The sequence below is a fragment of the Loxodonta africana genome, chromosome 18, assembly GCF_030014295.1.
Source record: "Loxodonta africana isolate mLoxAfr1 chromosome 18, mLoxAfr1.hap2, whole genome shotgun sequence".
NCBI lineage: Eukaryota > Metazoa > Chordata > Mammalia > Proboscidea > Elephantidae > Loxodonta > Loxodonta africana.
This window is the reverse complement of record NC_087359.1, coordinates 71762476-71785368: the sequence shown is the minus strand read 5'-3', so window position 1 is coordinate 71785368 and position 22893 is coordinate 71762476. Positions and strand designations below refer to the sequence as shown.

Below are 22893 nucleotides of genomic sequence, written 5' to 3'. Positions count from 1 at the left end.
GCGACTGGGTTGGTTTTTTTGTTTGTTTATTAATCAGTTGCAAAGCAATTTTCTCAATTTTAAGTTTTCCTTACATATTTTCCCTAAACCTTTGTTGCCTGCTCCTTGCGACCCCACATCAGTGCTAGCTAATGACAGAGCAGATGAAACCACTAGGTGTTTCACAAAGAGCATTATGACTCCCTATATTGTCTTCCACACATGCCCTAGCGCCCACTGTCACTGCCATTCATTTGGCAATTAATGGCGACACCTTGGACTGCCTGCTCATTCTCTTCAGATATAAAACATGTGCCTTGGGAAAAAGGAACTGTCAACAACACACACAAAAAAGACATCAAAATGACAGCACTAAACTAATGTTGTTGTTGTTGTTCTTAGGTGCGTCGAGTTGGGTCTGACTCATAGCAACCCTATGCACAACACAACGAAACACTGCCCAGTCCTGAGCCATCCTTACAATCATTGTTATGCTTGAGCTCATTGTTGCAGCCACTCTGTCAATCCACCTCGTTGAGGGTCTTCCTCTTTTCCACTATTCACAAGTACGCTGAATATAAATGGACTAAATGCACCAATAAAGAGACAGAAAGTGCAGAATGGATAAAAAAACTCGATCTGCCTATATGCTGCCTAAAAGAGACACACCTTAGACTTATAGACACAAACATACTAAAACTCAAAGGATGGGAAAAAATACATCAAGCAAACAACAATCAAAAAAAGAGCAGGAGTGGCAATATTAATTTCTGACAAAATAGACTTTAAAGTTAAATCCACCACAAAGGATAAGGAAGGACACTATATAATGATTAAAGGGACAATACACCAGGAGGATATAACCATGCTAAATATTTATGCACCCAAAGACTGGGCTGCAACATACATAAAACAAACTCTAACAGCATTGAAAAGTGAGATAGACAGCTCCAGAATTATAGTAGGAGACTTCAACCCACCACTTTCAGTGAAGGACAGGACATCCAGGAAGAAGCTCAATAAAGACACGGAAGATCTAAATGCCACAATCAACCAACTTGACCTCATAGACATATACAGAACATTCCACCCAACAGTGGACAAGCATACTTTCTTTTCTAGTGCACATGAAACGTTCTCTTGAATAGCCCACATATTAGGTCATAAAGCAAGCCTTAGCAGAATCCGAAACATTGAAATTATTACAAAGCATCTTCTCTGACCATAAGGCCATAAAAGTAGAAATCGATAACAGAAAAAGCAGGGAAAAGAAATCAAACACTTTGAAACTAAACAATACCCTGCTCAAAAATGACTGGGTTATAGAAGACATGAAGGATGGAATAAAGAAATTCATAGAATCCAATAAGAATGAAAATACTTCCTATCAGAACCTTTGGGACACAGTGAAAGCAGTGCTCAGAGGTCAATTTATATCAATAAACGCACACATACAAAAAGAAAAAAGGGCCGAAATCAAAGGATTATCCCTGCAACTAGAACAAATAGAAAGAGAGCAACAAAAGACACCCCCGGGCACCAGAGGAAAGCAAATAATAAAAATTGGAGCAGAATTAAATGAAATAGAGACCAAAAAAACAATTGCAAGAGTTAACAAGACCAAAAGCTGGTTCTTCGAAAAAATTAACAAAACTGACAAAAGAAAAACAGGAAAGGAAGCAGATAACCTAAATAAGAAATGAGATGAGCAATATTACAACAGACCAAACTGAAATTAAAAGAATCATATCAGATTACTACGAAAAATTATACTCTAACAAATTTGAAAACCTAGAAGATATGGATGAATTTCTAGAAGCACACTACCTACCTAAACGAATACAAATAGAGGTAGAACAAATAAATAAACCTATAACAAAAGAAGAGATTGAAAAGGTAATTTAAAAACTCCCAACAAAAAAAGTCCCCGGCCTGGGAGGCTTCACTGCAGAGTTCTACCAAACTTTCAGAGAACAGTTAACACCACTACTACTAAAGGTATTTCAGAGCACAGAAAAGGATGGAATATTCCCAAGCTCATTCTATGAAGCCAGCATACCCCTGATACCAAAACCAGGTAAAAAAAAAAAAGGCACCACAAAAAAAGAAAATTACAGACCTATATCCCTCATGAACTTAGATGCAAAAATCCTCAACAAAATTATAGCCAATAGAATTCAACAAAATGACCAAGCAAGACTCATACCAGGTATACACGGATGGTTCAACATTAGAAAAACAATTAATGTAATCCATCACAGAAAAAACAAAAGAACCATATGATCTTATCAATTGATGCAGAAAAAACATTTGACAAATCTCAACACCCATTCATTATAAAAGCTCTCAGCAAAACAGGGATAGAAGGAAAATTCCTCAACATAATAAAGGGCATTTATACAAAGCCAACAGCCAACATCATCCTAAATGGAGAGAGTCTGAAAGCATTCCCCTTGAGATCCAGAACCACACAAGGATGCCCTTTATCACCACTCTTATTCAACATTGGGCTGGAGGTCCTAGCCAGAGCAATTAGGCTAGATAAAGAAATAAAGGGCATCCAGACTGATAAGGAAGAAGTAAAAGTATCTCTATTTGCAGATGACATGATCTTATACACAGAAAACCCTCAAGAAAACTACTGAAACTAATAGAAGAGTTAAGCAGAGTGTCAGGATATAAGATAAACATACAAAAATCAGTCGGATTCCTCTACACCAACAAAAAGAACAACGAAGAGGAAATCACCAAATCAATACCATTTACAGTAACCCCCAAGAAGATAAAATACTTAGGAATAAACCTTACCAGAGACATAAGAGACCTATACAAAGAAAGCTACAAGACACTACTGCAAGAAACCAAAAGAGACCTACATAAGAGGAAAAACATACCTTGCTCATTGATAGAAAGACTTCACATAGTAAAAATGTCTATTCTACCAAAAGTGATCTATAGATACAATGCAATTCCGATCCAAATTCCAACGACATTTTTTAATGAGATGGAGAAACATTATCATCAACTTCATATGGAAGGGAAAGAGGCCTTGGATAAGTAAAGCATTACTGAAAAAGAAGAAGAAAGTGGGAGGCCTCACTCTACCTGATTTTAGAACCTACTATACCGCCACAGTAGTCAAAACAGCCTGGTACTGGTACAACAACAGATACACAGACCAATGGAACAGAATTGAGAATCCAGACATAAATCCATCCACATATGAGAGCTGACATTTGACAAAGGCCCAAAGTCAGTTAAATGGGGGAAAAGACAGTCTCTTTAATAAATGATGCTAGCATAACTGGATATCCATCTGCAAAAAAACGAAACAAGACTCATACCTCACTCCATGCACAAAAACAAGCTCAAAATGGATCAAACACCTAAATATAAAAATCTAAAATGATAAAAATCATGGAAGAAAAAATAGGGACAACGTTAGGAGCCCTAATACATGGCATAAACAGTATACAAAACATTACTAACAATGCAGAAAAGAAACTAGATAACCGGGAGCCTCTAAAAATCAAACACCTATGCTCATCCAAAGACTTCACCAAAAGAGTAAAAAGATTACCTACAGCCTGGGAAAAAAAATTTTAGCTATGACATTGCCGATCTGGGTCTGATCTCTAAAATCTACACGATACTGCAAAAACTCAGCTACGAAAAGACAAATAACCCAGTTAAAAAATGGGCAAAGGATATGAACAGGCACTTCACTAAAGAAAACATTCAGGTAGCTAACAGATACATGAGGAAATGCTCACCGTCATTAGCCAGTAGAGAAACGCAAATCAAAACTACAATGAGATTCCATCTCACTCCAACAAGGCTGGCATTAATCCAAAAAACACAAAATAATAAATGTTGGAGAGGCTGTGGAGAGACTGGAACACATACACTGCTGGTGGGAACGTCAAATGGTACAATCACTTTGGAAATCGATTTGGCGCTTCCTTCAAAAGCCAGAAATAGGACTACCATACGACCCAGCAATACCACTCCTTGGAATATATCCTAGAGATATAAGAGCCTTCATACAAACAGATATACGCACACCCATGTTCACTGCAGCACTGTTTACAATAGCAAAAAAGGTGGAAACAACCAAGCTGCCCATCAGTGGATGCATGGATAAATAAATTATGGTATATTCACACAAAGGAATACTACACAACGATAAGGAACAGTGATGAATCTGTGAAACATTTCATAACATGGAGGAATGTGGAAGGCATTATGCTGAGTGAAATTAGTCAGTTGCAAACGGGCAATTATTGTACGAGACCACTATTATAAGAACTCGAAAAAATAACTTAAACAGAGAAGAAAATATTCTTTGATGGTTACGAAAGTGGGACGAGAGGAAAGGAGAGAGGTTGTCGCTAATTAGATAGTAGATAAGGACTATTTTAGGTGAAGGGAAAGACAGCACACAATACAGGGGAGGTCAGCACAACTGGACTAAAGCAAAAGCAAAGAAGTTTCCTGAATAAACTGAATGCTTCCAAGGCCAGCGTAGCAGGGGCAGGGACTTGAGAACCATGGTTTCAGGGGACATCTAAGTCAACTGGCATAATAAAATCTATTAAAAAAATATTCTGTATCCCACTTTGAAGAGTGGCTTCTGGTGTCTTAAACGCTAGCAAGCAGCCATCTAAGATGCATCAATTGGTCTCAGTCCACCCGAGCAAAGGAGAATGAAGAACACCAAAGACACAAGGTAATTTTATGAGCCTGAGAGACAGAAAGGGCCACATGAACAGAGACTACATCAGCCTAAGACCAGAAGAACTAGGTGGTGTCCGGCTACAACCGATGACTGCCCTGACAGGAAACACAACAGAGAACCCCTGAGGGAGCAGGAGAGCAGTGGGATGCAGACCCCAAATTCTCATAAAAAGACCAGACTTAATGTTCTGAGACTAGAAGCACCTTGGAGGTCATGGTCCCCAGACCTTCTGTTAGCCCAAGACAGGAACCGTTCCCAAAGCCAACTCTTCAGACAGGGGTTGGACTGGACTAAGATATAGAAAATGATACTGGTGAGGAGTGAGCTTCTTGGATCTAGCAGGCACATGAGACTATGTGGGCAGCTCCTGTCTGGAGGGGTGATGAGAGGGCAGAGGGGGTCAGAAGCTGGCCTAATGGACAAGAACATAGAGAGTGAAGGGAAGGAGTGTGCCGTCTTATAAGGGGGAGATCAACTAGGAGTATATAGAAAGGTGTATATAAATTTTTGTATGAGAGACTGACTTGATTTATGAACTTTCACTTAAAGCACAATAAAAATTTAAAAAAATGTATATCTTTAGATATCTTACAGTGATTACAATGGCCACTATTTTGTATAACTGTGCACACACACATTTACTTACATGTATACTGTGTGTCCACTACTGGTCTGTCAGCTTGTCACAATGTGGTGGCTTGCGTGTTGCTATGATACCAGAAGCTATGCCACTGCTATACCAGCAGGGTCCCCCATGGTGGACAGGTTTCAGTGGAACTTCTAGACTAAGACTAGGAAGAAAGGCCTGGTGATCGACATCCAAAAATTACCCAAGGAAAGCCCTGTGGGTCGCAAGAGAATACAGTCCAATATAGTGCCAGACGATGAGCCCCCCAGGTTGGCAGGTACTCGACAACAGCCGCAACAATGGACTCAAACATACCAACAATCATGAAGATGGTGTAGGACCAAGCAACATACTGTTCTGTTGTACGTGGGGTAGGCGTGAGTTGGAGCTGACTCAACAGCTCAGACCACATGTGTGGTTTATCCAGTTTCCAGTGTGCTCTGACAGAGGTCAGCTCTGGCCACCCTGCCACTCCCCTCCCCATGCTCTCGTGCTCACAGACACCCTCACTCAGCCACACGTGGCCCCGGTGGTTTGGACTTGAGCTCTGGGGTCTTCCCATCTGCCTGAGTCATTTTTGTACCTGTTTCATTCTCCCCCAGGGTAATTTGTGGGCCAGAACCACACCTTGGGCACCTTCATATTATACTCAGGCCCCGGCATGTGCCTGCCACACACGCTGTCATAGAGGTTGACCATGTGCCTGATGAAGCCCAGTCCTGCTCTGACACATACAGGGTCACCAAGAGTGGGAATCGACTCGATGGCAACTAGTTTTTTGGTTTTAAAGCACTATACCATCAGCCTCTCTTAGGTTCACCTTTCCCTCAACAGCTTAAGGACAAATATTAGGGGGAAGAGGAGCTTCCTGAATGCTCAGGACTCAAAAAACTAAAATCAGGTCAAACACAGTAAAAGAACTCATGATGGAAAACATCCGGCCTCCGTCTATTGCCACTTTTCATTCTTTTCTTTAAGCTATCTTTTTCTTTTTTTTTTTGAGTGCCTACCATGGGCCAAACCAAAAACCAAACTCGTTGCCATTAAGTCAATTCCAAGTCATAGTGACCTTATAGGACAGAGCAGAACTGGACCACAGGGTTTCCAAGTAGCAGCTGGTGGATTTAAACTGCTGATCTTTCGGTTAGTAGTGTTGCTTGTAACCACTGTGCCACCAGGGCCCTACCATGGGCCACGTAGGTCCTGATTCTCACAAAATCCTGTAAGGTAGGTACCATTATCCCTGTTTCATGAATAAGAAAAGCAGGGCTTCTAACACACACAATACTAACTCTTAAGACTTAGCTGTCTGGGATGATTAGGGCCAGAACATTGAGGCCTACACACCTTGGTGCACTAGAGACAACATAACAGATGATCTGAGCCATTAAGAAAAAGCTAACTTAGAGTTGGAGCACTCTGTTTAGGAAGGTAGGTAAGTATAAAGTGTGTTGCAGAAAGATTGCTATTCAAAATGAGTAAAATGAAATAAAAAGTGCTGCACTTAAAGGAATCATTTGTAATTTTCAGGAAAATTCTCTTACATGGAACCTCTCAAACCTGATCCTGGCCAGCAGGCCAATGAAGCTTCGCTGTGGGTCAACAGTCCCGCCTTCCAGCCTGATGGTTTTATGGAAGTCTTTTGTAAACGGCAGTCAGAGAATGCATTACAAAAACAAGAAAGAAACCAAAGCCAAAATATTATGGGATGGAAAATGCCTCAGAAATCAATGGCAACAGGGACAAAGGTGTGCTAACCAAGAAGGGAATCAGGTTGTGCAATGGGCCCTGCAAAGCAAATCACCAAGAACAGCAAAAAGCAAACAAGACTTGATGACCCTGGGTAATCACTAGGGAACAGGCTCCGGGGGTCATGGGACCTGTGTGCAATCAACCAGTCACACGTAAAATTGAAGATTAAGTGATGACATTATTTCAGCCAAAAGACCCCAATTGTCTATTGTTTACGTAATAAATTCGGTGAGGTCAAAAATGAAAGGTTATACCAGAGTTGGCCCCCCACAATATCACAGGGTGGTCTCTGATTAACACAAAGAGTCCCCGGGTGGCATTAGCTGTTAAGGTTAACATAAACAGCTGCTAACCAAAAGGTTGGAAGTTCAAGTCCACTCAGAGACACCTTGAAAGAAAGGCCTGGAGGTCTACTAAAAAGTCCGCCATTGAAGACCCTATGGAAGGTCCCTGGGCGAAGCAAACAGTGTACACTCAGCTGCTAATCAAAATATTGGCGGTTCAAACTCACCCAGTGGTGCAGGGAAAGAAAGGCCTGGCAATTTGCTTCTGTAAAGATTACAGCGGAGAGAACCCTAAGGAACTCGGTTCTACTCTGTAACACGTGAGGTCGCCATGAGTCAGAATCAACTCCACAGCGGCTAGGTTTTTGGTTGGGTGGGATACAAATCCCTGGGGATAAGGAAGCCGCACGGTCTACCAGCTCCCTGCACTAGAAGGGAGATTCCTGAGGCCAGGAATCTTTTCTGGGTCAATGCTGGGTTCCAGTCTGGAGCCTGGCATGCAGTAGGCACCGGATGGCTACTTGGCGAATAAACTGACCCCTGTGGATCAGAGCAGCAGAGAGGTGCAGATGGGGCAGGTCTTGTGAGCTCCAGCAGGAGATGGAGTATAGAGAGGGGAAGTAGACCAGGATGCCCAGGGGTCACCAAGACACAAGGCTGGAAAGGACAGTCCGGGCAGGCCCACAGGGCCTGGTCCCCTCGGCGGGAATGTGGCTCTTCTCTGATGGTGTGCTTCTCTAGGTCTTCTCTGCCTAACAAACCAACTATAGCACCCTGCCACCAGCAAGGCTACCAAACAAACATCTGGGTTTCAACAAATGCAAAGGGAGAGGGGCTTCCAGACTCAATGAGAACTTAGGAGACAGGTCAACAGATTGAAATATGTGGAGCTTATATGGACCCTGATTCAAAGAAACTTTTTTAAAAAATTCATGAGACAATGGGGAACTCTGGACACTGATTGGATATTTAATGATATTAAGAAATTATTGTTCATTCTATAGGCATATAATGGTATTATGACCATGCTTACAAAAGAAGAGTCCCAATCATTTAGATCCATACTGAGATATTTATGACTGAAACGATAGGATCTCTGGGATTTAAAGATAATTGGAAGGGAAGAGGATTATGGCAGGATATAGACAAAGCACAATTGACCAGGAGATGAAAACTGTGCAAGTTGGATAACAGATGATGGCTTTTTATACTATTCTCTCTATTTTTACAACCAAAACAAAAAACCACTGCTACCGAGTCGGTTCCAACCCATGGTGACCTTATAGGACAGGGTAGAACTGCCCCAAAGGGTTTCCAAGGCTGTAATCATCACGGAAGTAGACTTCCACATCTTTCCTCTGCAGATTGGCTGGTGGGCTCGAACCATTGACCTTTCAGTTAGCAGCCAAGCACTTAGCCACTGCACCACCAAGGCTCCTTCTCTACTTTTTAAAAAAATTTCCACAGGTTAAGAAATCTTCCCACTGGTATCTAACTAGTAAACTACTCAGAGTAGAACTATGCTCCATAGGGTTTTCAATGGCTGATTTTTTAGAAGTGGATTGCCAGGCCTTTCTTCCAAGTTATCTCTGGGTGGACTCCAACCCCCAATCTTTCAGTTAGCAGCTGAAAGCATTAACCATTCGTACCATCCATGTTGGTATCTAAACAAACAAACAAAAAAAAAAAACCCATTGCCGTTGAGTCGATTTCGACTCATAGCAACCCTACAGGACAGAGTAGAATTGCCGCATTCGGTTTCCAAGAACTGCCTGGTGGATTCAAACTGCCGACCTTTTGGTTAGCAGACATAGCTCTTAACCACTATGCTACCGGGGCTTCCGTTGGAATCTAAGACATCCTATAAACGGCCCCAAGTCCACCCCCATGCTCCCACTTGGTCTGGGAAGTTTCACCCCATCACCGTCCAACCTTCAAGAATCTGAAACATTTCCTAACTGTCCCAACCATTTCTCATCTCTCCCCAGCCATCCTTTCGTATGACACTCACACCACATTTCCCTTAAACTGGCATATTATCCACGTATCTTATCTCTCTTTCTAGACTACAAGGTCTCTGTCCTCAAGGACTAGGTCTGATTGATCTTTGTTCAATCGAGGTTCAAATCCTGGTTCTCCCACCTGTTCACCTGTGTGCCCTTGGGCAAGTAATTTAACTTCCCTGAGTCTCAATGAACGCATCTATGAAATGGGGAGAAATCATGTCTACTCTATAGGGTTCTCCTCTAAAGATTAAATGAAGTAACGCATGAAAAGCGCCTGTGACTTTGGTCGCCCAATTTCCTGCCATTTAAAGAGTATAAATAATTCCTGACTTTCTTAGTAAATAAAAAACCAAGGCTCTCCAGCTCCTCTTTTACCCTCACACCCTACCCAAAAGCAAAATAGCTAAAGGAGAGAAGCCGGAGCTAGGGAAATTCTTGTGAGCTCTAGAGCGGATGGTTACCTAACAATGCTCCCACTCCCAGCCTCGAACTCCTGTCCCTCTGCAATCCGCTCTTTCTGTTCTTCCCTCTGAGCTACTCAGTCTTACCAGCTCATACCTCTTTGTCTATGACCAAAGTTCTTATTTCTCGAACCACATTCAGCTCCATATTTTTAAAAGTCCAATGCCTTCCAGTGGCTTCTGATACATTCTCCAGGCAGCAAATATTTACTGAAGACTTATACCCAAACCACATGCATAAAGCCCTAAAGCATCCAGAGGACTAGTTCTCAAAGTATGGCCCCAGGACCTCTCGGGTCCCCCAAGACCTCTTCAGGAGGCCCATGAAGTTATTTGCCCTTTTCAGTCTCATGAGTGCACAATGGAGTTCTCTAGAGGCTACTTGATATGTGTTGATATCATCAGTCTGGCTGCTAAGGGGAGGTGTATTCATGTGTTTAAAAAATTTCCCAGTTTTAACCACAGCCTCTACCAGCCTGAGCCCAGAAGAACTAGATGGTGCCCCACTACCTCCACCAACCACTCTGACAGGGATCACAAAAGAGGGTCTCGGACAGAGTGGGAGAAAAATGTAGAAAAAAATCCAAATTAACAAAAAAAAGACCAGACTTACTGGTCTGACAGAGACTGGAGGGACCCCTGAGATTACGGCGCCCGACACCCTGCTAACTCAGAACTGAAGCCACTCTCCGAAGCCTACCTTTCAGCCAAAGATTAGACAGGCCTATAAAACAAACAGTAACACACGTGAGGAATGTGCTTCTTAGTTCTATCAAGTATACGAGACCAAATGGGCAACATCCGCCCAAAAGCAAAGACGAGAAGGCAGGAAGGGACAGGAAAACTGGATGAATGGACATGGGGAACCCAGGGTGGAATAGGAAAGGGGAAGAGTGCTGACTCGTTGCCAAGATTGCAACCAATGTCACAAAACAATTTGTGATATAAATTTTTGAATGAGAAACTCATTTGCACTGTAAACTTTCACCTAAAACACAATATAAATAAATAAATAAATAAAATTTCTCAGATTTAATTACTAGTACACTAATGTCAGTAGATAGAAGCCCATAAGGAAGCTCTTTGGGGTCCTGGAAAATTTTTAAGAGGGGGCCCTGCGCCAGCAGACTGGAGCACAGAGCCAGCCCAGCACGCCCAGTAGATGCTATCTCATCTCTCCCGCTGCTCTTTGTCCTTGATACTAGACCAGCCCTAACCCTACTAACTCTTCCTTCAAAGATCTCACTTCCTTCTCATCCCCTGTGCCACCAGCCCAGGCGAGCCTGCCCTCTCCTGCCATCTGGCTTCCTGTGGCCAGCTCACCCTCTTCACTGTTCACCCACCTGGAGCACGCTCTCCTGGTGTCACCGGTGGCCTAAAGGGTCAAAGGATCCTCGCTGGCATCAGGAAGTGTCTCATGGCGCTCTGGACCTGCTTATTGGTTAGCAACAGCTTACCACCTCGTCTCAGCGAGCCAATAATTTCTCTCTTGTCCTTCCCACAGTAACTACAACACCATTACCCAAGTCACGTACTGAGGCTCGATCAAAGGCTCCTCACCATTCCCTAGGAACCCTGGTAGTGCAGTGGCTAAGAGCTATGGCTGCTGACCAAAAGGTCAGCAGTTGGAATCTACCAGCCGCTCCTTAGAAACCCCAGGGGCCAGTTCTAGTCTGTCCTATTGGGTCGCTATGAGTCGGGACTGACTTGAAGGCAGTGGGTTTGGTTTTTTTGCGGGGGGCAGTGGGGGTGCACTGGAGACCAGGAGTTGCTGAGGTGGCATGATCCCCTGAAAGGAGAGAGGTGAGCCCAGGCGTATGAACACCTTTCCTTTCAATTTCAGCGTTTGATAACTTGGTAACTAAATTCGCCTCTGCAGGCTCTGTGTCTTCACCACATCCCACAGGGTGGAAATCATAGTTCTGGATTCTCAGGAGACCCTGGGCCAGCTGAGGTGAATGTTCATCTGTTTCAGCTATCACAAGCTGGGACCAGGGGCATGTTCCCCACGAGCTGGGCAAATGGCCTCACTTGTCTTCTGGCTGGTGCCTAAACCCCATAGGTGCCCTTCCTTAGCCCCAAGCTGCCTGGGACCATCCCTCAGGTTACCATCCCACACACTCTGTCTCAGGCCAGCCAGCCCTGGATCAGAGCCATCAGAGCAGACACCCTGGGCAACCTGTAAGTCACACCATCCAGCCCAGGCCCCTCCCTGCTTCTCCTTTGCCCCTATTCTCTGCCAGCAGCCAGACCGGCCACTGTCCTACCTAAACCCCTCCCACTGTTTCCCAGAATATAATCTAAACTTCTAAAGTGCAACACTCATCCACTGCTGGGGGGAATGTAAAACAGTACAGCTGCTGTGCAAAACAATTTGCAAGTTCCTAAAAAATTTAAATATAGAATTACCATAAAGATTCCGACTCATACAGACCCTATAGGACGGAGCAGAACTGGCCCATAGGGTATCCAAGGCGTGGCTGGTGGATTCAAACTGTCGACCTTTTGGTTAGCAGCCGAGCTTTTAACCACTGCATCACCAGGGCTCCCAAATTACCATGTGGCCCAGTAATTCCATTCCCAGGCATATACCCAAAAGATGTGAAAATAGACGCATGTACACCAATGTTCACTGCAGCATTATTCACAATAGCCAAAAGATGGAAACCACCCAAGTGTTGTCTGTCAACAGATGGCTGGATAAACAAAATGTGTACATCCATAGAATGGCGTATTGCTCAGCCATAAGAAAAATGAAGTGCAGATACGTGCTATGAAACAGGTAAACCTTGAAAACCTTACGCTGAGTGATGTAAATGATGTAAGTACGACACAAAAGAACAAATAATGCATGATCCTACTGACATGAAATACCTGGAATAGGTAAATCCTTCAGACAGAAGATTAGTGGTTACTAGGCACTGGAGGGAGAAGGAAATGGGGAGTTAGGGGGAAAAAAACTGAGCAAGATAATAAAAGGCAGCAAAGAAAAAAAAACTAACTTCCTTACCATGCCCCCAGAGCCAGTCATGATGGCGGCCCTCTCGCCTTCCTCTCCACCTCTTCAGCCACCTCCCCCCCCCCCCCCGCTTTCTCCTCACTGACCTTTTTTTCTGTTCCTCGAACAAAGAAAGCCCCTTTCTGAGCCAGGACCTCTGCACTTGTTCTCTTGACCTGGAACGGTCTTCCTCCTAATCTCCAAATGTTTGGCTCCTTCTCCTCACTCAGGGCTCAGTTAAATGTCTCCTGCTCAGAGAGGCCTCCCCGGCATCAGGCGTAACATGCCCTTCTCTCGCTACCTGGTATTCTCTCTCACCGTGGACTTCTTTAACATCTGTCTTCCCCATAGAACGTCAGTGTCACGAGAGCAGAGGCCCTGTTTGTCAACTGTGGTGTTTGCAACGTGCAGAACTCTGCCTGGATGCTGACTGAGTAAAGAGATGAATGAATGAATGCAGTGAGGTGGGTAGAAGCTCCTCAGATCAGAGAGGTGCTCACCTAAGCACCTAAGTCAAGTCGACTCCGATTCATGGCGACCCCACGTGTGTCAGAGTAGCACTGTGCTCCATAAGGCTTTCAATGGCTGACTTTTTGGACGTAGACTGCCAGGCCCTTCTTCTGAGGAGCCCCTGGGTGGACTCTAACCGCCAGCCTTTCGGTTAGCAGCTGAGTATATTAACCGTTTTCACCACCCAGGGACTCCGGCGTTTTGCCCAGTGTGGCTAAAACCCAGCAAACTCCAGCCCAGCCTCGAATGAGCCGTTCTGGGACCCATTTAACTCAACCACGATGCTGCCAAGAGGGCATGTGTACTCCATTCCTCTTTTTCATAACACAGATAAAACTTTTACACTGTCCATTTAAGCTCCCATTGTTTGGTCCTCCCCAAGGAAACTTCAAAACTAAAATTCCTTTCTCCCTTCATTTTGCCCCTTTGTTATGACAGAAAGGCTCCATTTAGCATTCCTAAAGGGCCATTAGCATCCCAAAGCTCCTGTTGTGCTGCCTGGCTGGAGGCTTGTGCTCCTGACGGACGGGCGCTCCAGCTCCCCGAGCTGCGGCCACCAGGGCCAGACTAGACGCTGGGGCTAAAACTCAGCCCTGAAGGTCCCCCACACTCGGAGTCATCTCTCTCCTCACTCACCAAGTTCAAGTTGCCCTCTCACTGCAGATACGTAGCATTTATTCTCGTTCTCCCGCTCTCGTTCTGAAGAATTTCTCTCTCTCTTTCTTTCTTTCTGCCTAATAAGGGCACCTTTTGATAAACACTGCCTGGCGGAAACTTTTTCATTGCAATGAAAGACCCCCCTCGACAAGGCAAGATGAATATACTGATTATAGAACAAACAAGGGGGAGTTAATCCTTCCCTCGCTGCCCCCACATACCCCACCCCCCCACACACCCCCCTCCCCCCGTGTCACCCTCCATCCCTGTTCAAAGAGAAAACAGAAGCGGGTTCTCCGTGAGGCAAGTCTAAGGAACCTGGGCCAGAGCGCTCCATAATGAGGACCCTCATGCTTCCAGGCCCTGGACAGGCCCTAGTAAGTGACGCCTCCTCAAGTTAACATTTCGGCTTGTCAGGGATGTCACTCTGTGTGGCACATTGTTCTAGATAATCACCCTGCTGCTGAAATTAGCCTGTGAATCAGACAAAAACCCTTCTGGAAATGCTAGCCCAGTTGCTAGGTTCTCCAGGACAGAGAATCCTGTTCGCTGTCTACCCTTTAGTTCCCATCAGACCGAGTCTTCTTTTTCGTGGCAGCCTCCCGTTTCCTACGTACAGCCTAAAACATCAAATGTCGGGCCCCCTGTGGGGATCCCTACCAAGGCAAGCCCACGACCACCCAGCCCCCAGGAAACACAGCTCAGCAGCCTCGAAGAGCATGTCCTGGAGTGATGGGTACTTATGTCTCTGGATCTGTGGGGTCAAGGCATTCACAGCAAGCTGGACCTGCTCCAAAGGACACCTAGTTCACCCTCCCTCTTCTCAGCCCTCTAGCAGTTATTGTTGCCAGCTGCCATCAAGTCAGCCCCTGGCTCATGGGACCCCACGCACAATGAAACAAAATGATGCCAGTCCTGCACCATCCCCATGGTCAGTTAAGGATCAGATCATTGTAATCCACAGGGTTTTCATTGGCTGATTTTCAGAAGTAGATCATCAGGCCTTTCTTCCTAGTTTGTCTTAGTCTGAAAGCTCCCCTGAAACCTGTTCAGCATCATAGAAAGGCCAAGCCTCCACTACACAAGGGTGATGGCTGCACATGAGATGCACTGGACAGGAAACAAACCTGGGCCTCCTGTCTGGAAGGTGAGAATTCTACCACTGAACCACCAAGGCCCTCATAAGCCATGCAGCTAAGAAAGGGAGCCTTAACCCACAAAGGCACCAGACTCATGAGCCATTTGCTAGCCTTTAATTAATAGATTTTCTTAATTTCTGGCTAATGCTCTCTGGATAGGGCAAGACACTAAAGGTGCACTCTTTTTTATACTGTGTGCTGGGATCCTGCTAAGCCCTGAGGACAAAAAGACAACAGCCAGAGTCCTTGGCCTTGAGGGGATCAGAATCTGCTGGGGGACACTCAGGAAACAACACAAATGCCCACAGAGAAATGACATCACAGAGAACTTTTGCCCCAGGATTTAATGTGTGTGTTGGAAGGACAAGGAGGTGTTTTTAACTGATTAATTTAAACTAAAATAACCATCAGTCCAGATTTTTACAGAGAGCGCTTCCAGCCTCCAGGGAGCATTAGTGGTTCAGTGGTAGAATTCTCACGTTCCGTATGGGAGACCTGTGTTCAATTCCCGGTCAACACACCTCATACACAGCTACCACCCATTCACTGGTGGAGGCTTGCATGTTTCTGTGATGCTGAACAGGTTTCAGCAGAGCTTCCAGACTAAGATGGACTAGGAAGAAAGGCCTGGCAATCTACTTCTGAAAATCGACCAATGAAAACCCTGTGGATCACAATGGTCCAATCCACAACCGATCATGAGGATGGCGCAGGACCGGGTAGAATTCGTTCCGTGGGCTCGGGCAGACTCAATGGCAGCTAACAACAGCAACTCCAAGCCCCACCAAGTCATACACAACAGCAGGAGGTGCTAATTCCGTTCAATATTCCCCAGGTATCGAAAAAACTGGGCTGGTCTGGGAGAAGGGCTTAGGATGTTGTCAACAAACTTTTTCTGTGAAGAGCCAAATAATAAATATTTTGGGCTTTGCAGCCGTAAGGTCTCTGTTGCAACTACTCAGTTCTGCTGTTGGACCCCGAAAGCAGCCGTAGACAATGCGTAAGCAAATGGGCGTGGCTGTACTCCAAAAAGAGTTTACTCGCAAAAACAGGCCGCGGACAGAATTGAGTCCACAGGCTGCAGTCTGCCAGCCCCGGCCTGGGAGACTGGATGTCATCCAGTGCAGCACTGAGAAAGAAATCATCTTCGGGCCTGGTTCTTCATTAATCCTCATGATAACAGCAAACTCAGCTGAGTCACAAGTTTTCTGAAACTCGTGCTATTTCAAAAGGGCTTGCTCTGTGCCAGAGCTGGGCTAGCGAGGGATACAGAGATGAGGACACGGTCCCTATGTTCAAGGGCTCACTGTGTGTCAGTGTGCGTCAGCTCCTAAGTGGTATCCTACTGCATGTATTGCAGTCTATAGATCACGGGGCCCTGTCCGCGACAGCACTTACAGTCTTAGGTTTTGACCTCCAGCATTATGTTCCAAACATGTATACACCAGCTCGTTTAGCCATTTACCTACTGTTTTTTCTCTCTCTCTCTTTTTTTCTCTTTTGGGGGGCAATTACCAATAAATCCGGGAGACCTGCACATGCCTGGCTGATGATGACGGAGCAGAAGCACTCCATAGGGTTTTCAATGTTGTCACCTTTCGGAAGCAGATCTCCGGGCCTTTCTTCCGGGGCTTATTCTGCCAACAGCTGAGACCAGGCTACAGCAGTGGGTTAGAACTGCCAACCTTTCAGTTAGCAGATAAATGCTTAGCCATTTGCACCACCCAAGAACCTCATGTGTTCTTCTAGGGTGGGCACTGAGAGGGGGAATTGGCAGGTTGTAGGGAAGCACACTTAAAATGTACTCTGGTTATTCCCGGGGTCCCTGGGTGGTGCCAACAGTTAACACACCGGGCTGCAAACCTAAAGGTTGGAGGTTCAAGTGGACCCAGAAGTACCTTGGAAGAAAGGTCTGGCAACCTACTTCTGAAAAATCAGCCAGTGAAAATCCTACAGAGGCCAGTTCTACTCTGACACACATGGCGATGTCATGAGTCGAAGTAGATTCAACAGCAACGGGTTTTTTTGTTTGTTTGTTTTTTGGTAATTCCAATGTTTTATGATTATGCCCTTAACTATAGCTCACCCTCTTACAATCGTGTGCCTTTGGTCACATGGGGGGATCCAACTGACAGACTCTGGGGGACCTACGTAAAAACACAGGCTGAAAAACTACCCAAAGTACCTGGCCCAATGGGAACCTGAGACTACCTACTTTTTGCTTTATCTTGAATTAGGAAAACCATCCCAGCACACACACCTACATCCTGCAAAGCAGGCAGGGTTAGAATTGAAGACAGGTAGGGGGACTACCAACCTTGGGCCTGTGGCCCAGTCTCAGCTGTCGGCAGAATAAGCGCCCTGGTTGCACCGGCTATTACTGAATGTTGGTGAATACAGCCCAGGGGTTAACAACAGGGCGCAGGTCCTGGTGGGGAGCTCTAACTTGGGTTCTTGGCATTCCTGGAGTGGGGGCTGGGAAGCCACCAGGGACGGTCTGGCCTGTCTGCGAGCTCCGAAGAGTTGGATTTCTGGACTCAGATGCCAAGCTGAGCCTGGCACTGGCCAGGTTGAGCCTTCCTTTGTGTCTGAAAACCCTTTTTGTTTGATGTTGGTGTAACTTTAAGCAGCCTGCCAATGAGAGCCTTTGAGGAAGTTTCCCAGGCCAGGCTGCTCTGCTGGGGCTTGGCCATTTCAAGGGTCGCCTCCCCTCTCCCATCCTGTACCTTTTCTCAATTGCCAGACCAAGGTGCTTATATGGCTCCCTGCCAGACTAAAAGAGCCTGTCTAGGTAGGACTGATTCCTCTCTCCCAAGGCAAGAGGGGGACTGGGACCGAAGGGTGGAGGGAATCTCTCTCAGCAGCTATAAGCAGTTGCCATTGAGTCGATTCTAACTTGTGGTGACTCCATGTGTGTGTGTCAGAGAAAAAATGTGCTCCACAGGGTTTTCAATGTAGACGGTCAGGCCTTTCTTCCAAGGCACCTCTGGGTGGATTTGAACCACCAACCTTTTTAGTTAGCGGTCAAGCATGTTAACCGTTTGCATCCCCCAGCAACTCCCCTGAGCAGGTATAGACATGTGTATACATTTCCGGAGCACCTGGTATACACAGGCACTGCACTCAGCATTTTACACAAGCCTTTCATTTAACCCTCCAACAATTCCAGGACATAAGCAGCAGTCAAGAAATCAAACGACAGACGATAAGCCAGATAACTGGGGGCTCCTAAAAATAAAACACTTATGCTCATCAAAAGACTTCTCCAAAAGAGTAAAAAGAGAACCTACAGGCTGGGAAAAAATCCTTGGCTACCACATATCCAACAAGGGTCTAATCTCTAAAATCTATAGACTAGCTCAACACCTCAACAACAAAAAGACAAATAATCCAATTAAAAAATGGACAAAGCATGTGAAAAGACACATGACCAAAAAAGACCTTCAGGCAGCTAACAAACACATTAGGAAATGCTTGCCATCATTAGCCATTAGAGAAATGCAAATCAAAACTACAATAAGATACCATCTCACCCCGACATTACTGGCAATAAATAAATAAATAACAAATTAGGTTGAGGGGAGATTGGAACTCTTATGCACTACTGGTAAGAACGTAAAATGGTACAACCACTATGGAAAACAATATGGCACCTCCTTAGAAAACTAGAAATAGAAATACCATATGATCCAGCAATCCCACTCTTAGGAATATATTCTAAAGAAATAAGAACTGTCACATGACTAGACATATGCACATCCATGTTCGCTACAGCATTATTCACAATAGAAAAAGATGGAAACAACGTAAGTGTCCACCAACAGATCAAGGGATAAACAAGTTATGGTACAGACACACAATGGGATACTATGCAACAATAAAGAGCAATGATGTATTCAAAAAACATCCACAACATGAATGAATCTCGAGGGCACTACGCTGAGTGAAATAAGTCAATCACAAAAGGACAACTATTGTATGAGACCACTATCATAAAACCCCAGGAGAAAGTTTACACACAGAAAAAAATAATCTTTGATGGTTACAAGGGTGGGAAAGGGTGGGGAGGGAAAATCACTAACTAGACAGTAGAGAAGTGTTAACTCTGGTGAAGGCAAAGACAACACACAATATAGGGAAAGTCGGTAGAACCTGAACAAGGCAAAGTCATAGACGCTTCCTAGACACATCCAAACACTTGGAGGAACTGAGTTACTGGGGATAAGGGCTGGGGATCACGGTCTCGGGGGCATCTAGGTCAACCGGCATAACACAGTTCGTAAAGAAAATGTTCTACGTCTTACTTTGGAGAGTAGAGTCTAGGGTCTTAAAAGCTTGCGAGTGGCCATCTAAGACACATCTATTGGTCCCATCGTGTTTGATGCGAAGAAGAATGATGAAAACCAAACACACAGGGAAAATATCAGTCCAAAGGACTAAGTGACCACGTGAACCACAGCCTCCACCAGCCTGAGTCTTGAAGAACTAGATGGTGCCTGGCTACCACCACCAACCGCTCTGGTAACAGAGCATCCCAGACACAGCGGGAGACAAATGTGGAATAAAATCCAAATTCACAAAGAAGATCAGACTTACTGGTCTGACAGAGACCGGAGGAACCCCCGAGACTATGGCCCCTGGACACCCTGTTAACTCAGAACTGAAGCCACTCCCAGAGTCCACCTTTCAGCCAAAGATTAGGCAGGCCTATAAAACAAACAATAACACATGTGAGGAATGTGCTTCTTAGTTCCATCAAGTATACAAGACCAAATGGGCAACACCTGGCCAAAAGCAAACACAAGAACTTAGGAAGAGACAGGAAACCTGGAAGAATGGACAGGGAGAACCCAGGGTGTAAAGGGAAAGGGGTGTAAAGTGCTGACACATTGCAGGGATTGCACCCAATGTCATGAAACAATTTTATATGAATTTCTGAATAAGTAACTTGCACTGTAAACTTTCACCTAAAACACAATAAAATTTAAGAAAAAGCAAGGAATCAAACAATGTATTGCATTGAGTAAAGCTGCTGCAAAAGATCTCTTTAAAGCGTTGAAAAGCAACGATGACAGTTTGAGGACTAAGGTGCACCTGACCCAAGCCATAGTGTTTTCTATCGCCTCACATACATGTGAAAACTGGACAATGACTAAGAAGATCAAAGAAGGATTGATGCCTTTGAATTATGGTGTTGGCAAAGAATATTGAATATACCACGGACTGCCAGAAGAATGAATAAACCTGTCCTGGAAGAAGTACAGCCAGAATGCTCCTTAGAAGCGAGGATAGTGCGACTTTGTCTCACATACTTAGGACATGTGATCAGGAGGGACTAGGTCCCGGAAAAGGACATCATGCTTGGTAGAGAATCAGCGAAAAAGAGGAAGACCCTCAAGGAGATGGATTGACACAGTGGCTGCAACAATTGTGAGGATGGTGCAGGATGAGGCAGTGTTTCGTTCCGTTGTACACAGGGTCGCTATGAGTCAGAACCAACAGGACAGCACCAAACACGCACACACACACAGAGATGTGATTATCCCGATATCAGAGATGAGAAAACTGAGGCCGAGAGGCTCAAGACCTAGCCGGTAGGTGATGGAGCTAGATGTCCAGCTGTCTGATTCCAGAGCCAGATGGTGGTTTCTATCATTCCAATGGTTTTCCAACTGGAAGTGGTGATGCTCTAGGGGAGTGATTTTTTTTTTTTTCAACTTGAGATCATTTTAGACCAAAAAAAGTAGCCAAAATGGTACAAAGACTTCCCATACACTCTCCACCCACCTTGCCCACGTGTTAATATCCTATATATTGATCATACAATTTTCAAAACCAAGAAATTAATATTGATACAATACTATTATTTAACCTACAAGCTTTACTCAAATTTTACCAACTGTTCCAATAATGTTCTTTTCTGTGCAACGAAGGATACAGGATCCTACATTATATCTTATATCATGTCTTCTCAGTCTCCTTCTATCTGTGACAGTCTTTCTTATCTTTAATGACATTGGTACTCCTGAAGTGTCCTGGGCAGTTATTTGGTAGAACGTCTTTCAGTTTGGGATTACCTGATGTCTCCTCATGATTGAATTCAGGTTATCCACTTTTTGTTTGAATCCCACAGAAGTAACATGTTCTCCTCAGCGCATCCTATCGGGAGGCACACGATGTCAGGATGTCCTAGTACTGGTAATGCTATCCCAATACTGGTAATGTTAACCCAGTTCTGGTAATGTTAACCCAGTTCTGGTGATGTTAACCCAGTACTGGTAATGTTAAGGCGGTACCTGGCAGGTTTCTCCACTGTACAGTTGCTAGTTTTCCTTTTGTAATTATGGGAAGATACTTTGACAGTATGTAAATATTCTATTTCTCATCCTATTTTCACCCACTCATTTTAGCAGGAGTCCTGGTGGTGCAATTGTCAAGCACTCGGCTGCTAACCTTAAAGTTGGTGGTTCAAACCCCCAGCCATTCTGCAGGGAAAAAGACCTAGTGATCTGCTCCCATAAAGACTACAGCCTAGGAAACCCCATGGGGCAGTTCTACTCCGCCCTATAGGGTCTCTGTGAGTTAGAATGGACTCAACAGCACACAACAACAACAATTTTAGCAGACAGTGTGATCTTTGACTGCAACAATGAATACTATGATTTTTGTCAAATGGTGATTTCCTATTTCCATTCTTCTTTCCACATTTAGGAATGGGACTCTCCTGAAACACAGAGTGCACAGTGATTGCTAGAACTCTGTATCCACTGGTTTCATCTAAGGCTTTGGCTAAAATGCAGATTCCCAGATTCCAGCCCCAGAGATTTTATTTTATTAAGCCACAGAAGGGATGGGAAATACACATTCTAATAAGCATTTCCCCCTTCCCCATAAGGTTTTCTTTAATTGAGATATACCCTAAAATTTACCCTTTTAGAGTGTTCAGTTCAGTGGTTCTTATTATACTCACAAGGTTGTGTATCACCACTATCTAATTTTCAAACATGTTCATCACCCTAAAGAGAAACTCCACATCCATGAGCAGTCACTCCTCATTCCCTACTCTCTCAGCTCCTGGAAACCACTACTTTCTGTCTCTATGGATTTGCCAACTCTGGACATTTCATATAAATGCAATGACTACAACATGTGGTCTTGTGATGGAGTTTTTTCACTCAGCATAATGTTTCCAAGGTTCATCCATGTTGCAGCATCAATCAGTACGTCATCCCTTTTTATGGCTGAATAATATTCCATTCCGTTTGTACCGCTGTTGTTGTTAATTGCCAAGAGTGCAGTCTGGCTCACGGATATACCACGTTTGTTTATCCATTCATCAGCTGGTGGCCATTTGGGCTGTTTCCACTTTTTGGCTATTATGAACATTTGTTACAGGTTTCTTTGTGGACATGTGTTTTCAATTCTCCTGAGTATATGCCTAAAAGTAGAATTGTTGGGTCATATGGTAACTCCACATGTAACGTTTTGAGGGACTGCTCATTTTCCAAAGTAGCTGCACCATTTTACATTCCTACCAGCAAAGTGTGAGGAGTCCACTTTCTCCACATCCTCTCAGCACACGTTATTGTAGTTTTGATTCCAGCCGTCCTAGTGGGTCTGAAGTTATTGTGGTTTTCATTTGTACATCCTTAATGACTAATGATGTCAAGCATCTTTTCATGTGCTTATTGGCCCTTTGTATATCTTTGGAGAAACGTCTACTTAGATCTGTTGTCCATTT

General features: G+C 44.5%; 1 protein-coding gene across 1 annotated transcript in view; it reads right to left on the bottom strand.

The window, feature by feature from the left end:
• NTN1 (netrin 1) overlaps positions 1-22893 on the bottom strand; it is a 232386-nt gene that overhangs the window by 189150 nt on the left and 20343 nt on the right. The gene's annotated exons all lie outside the window — the stretch shown is intronic.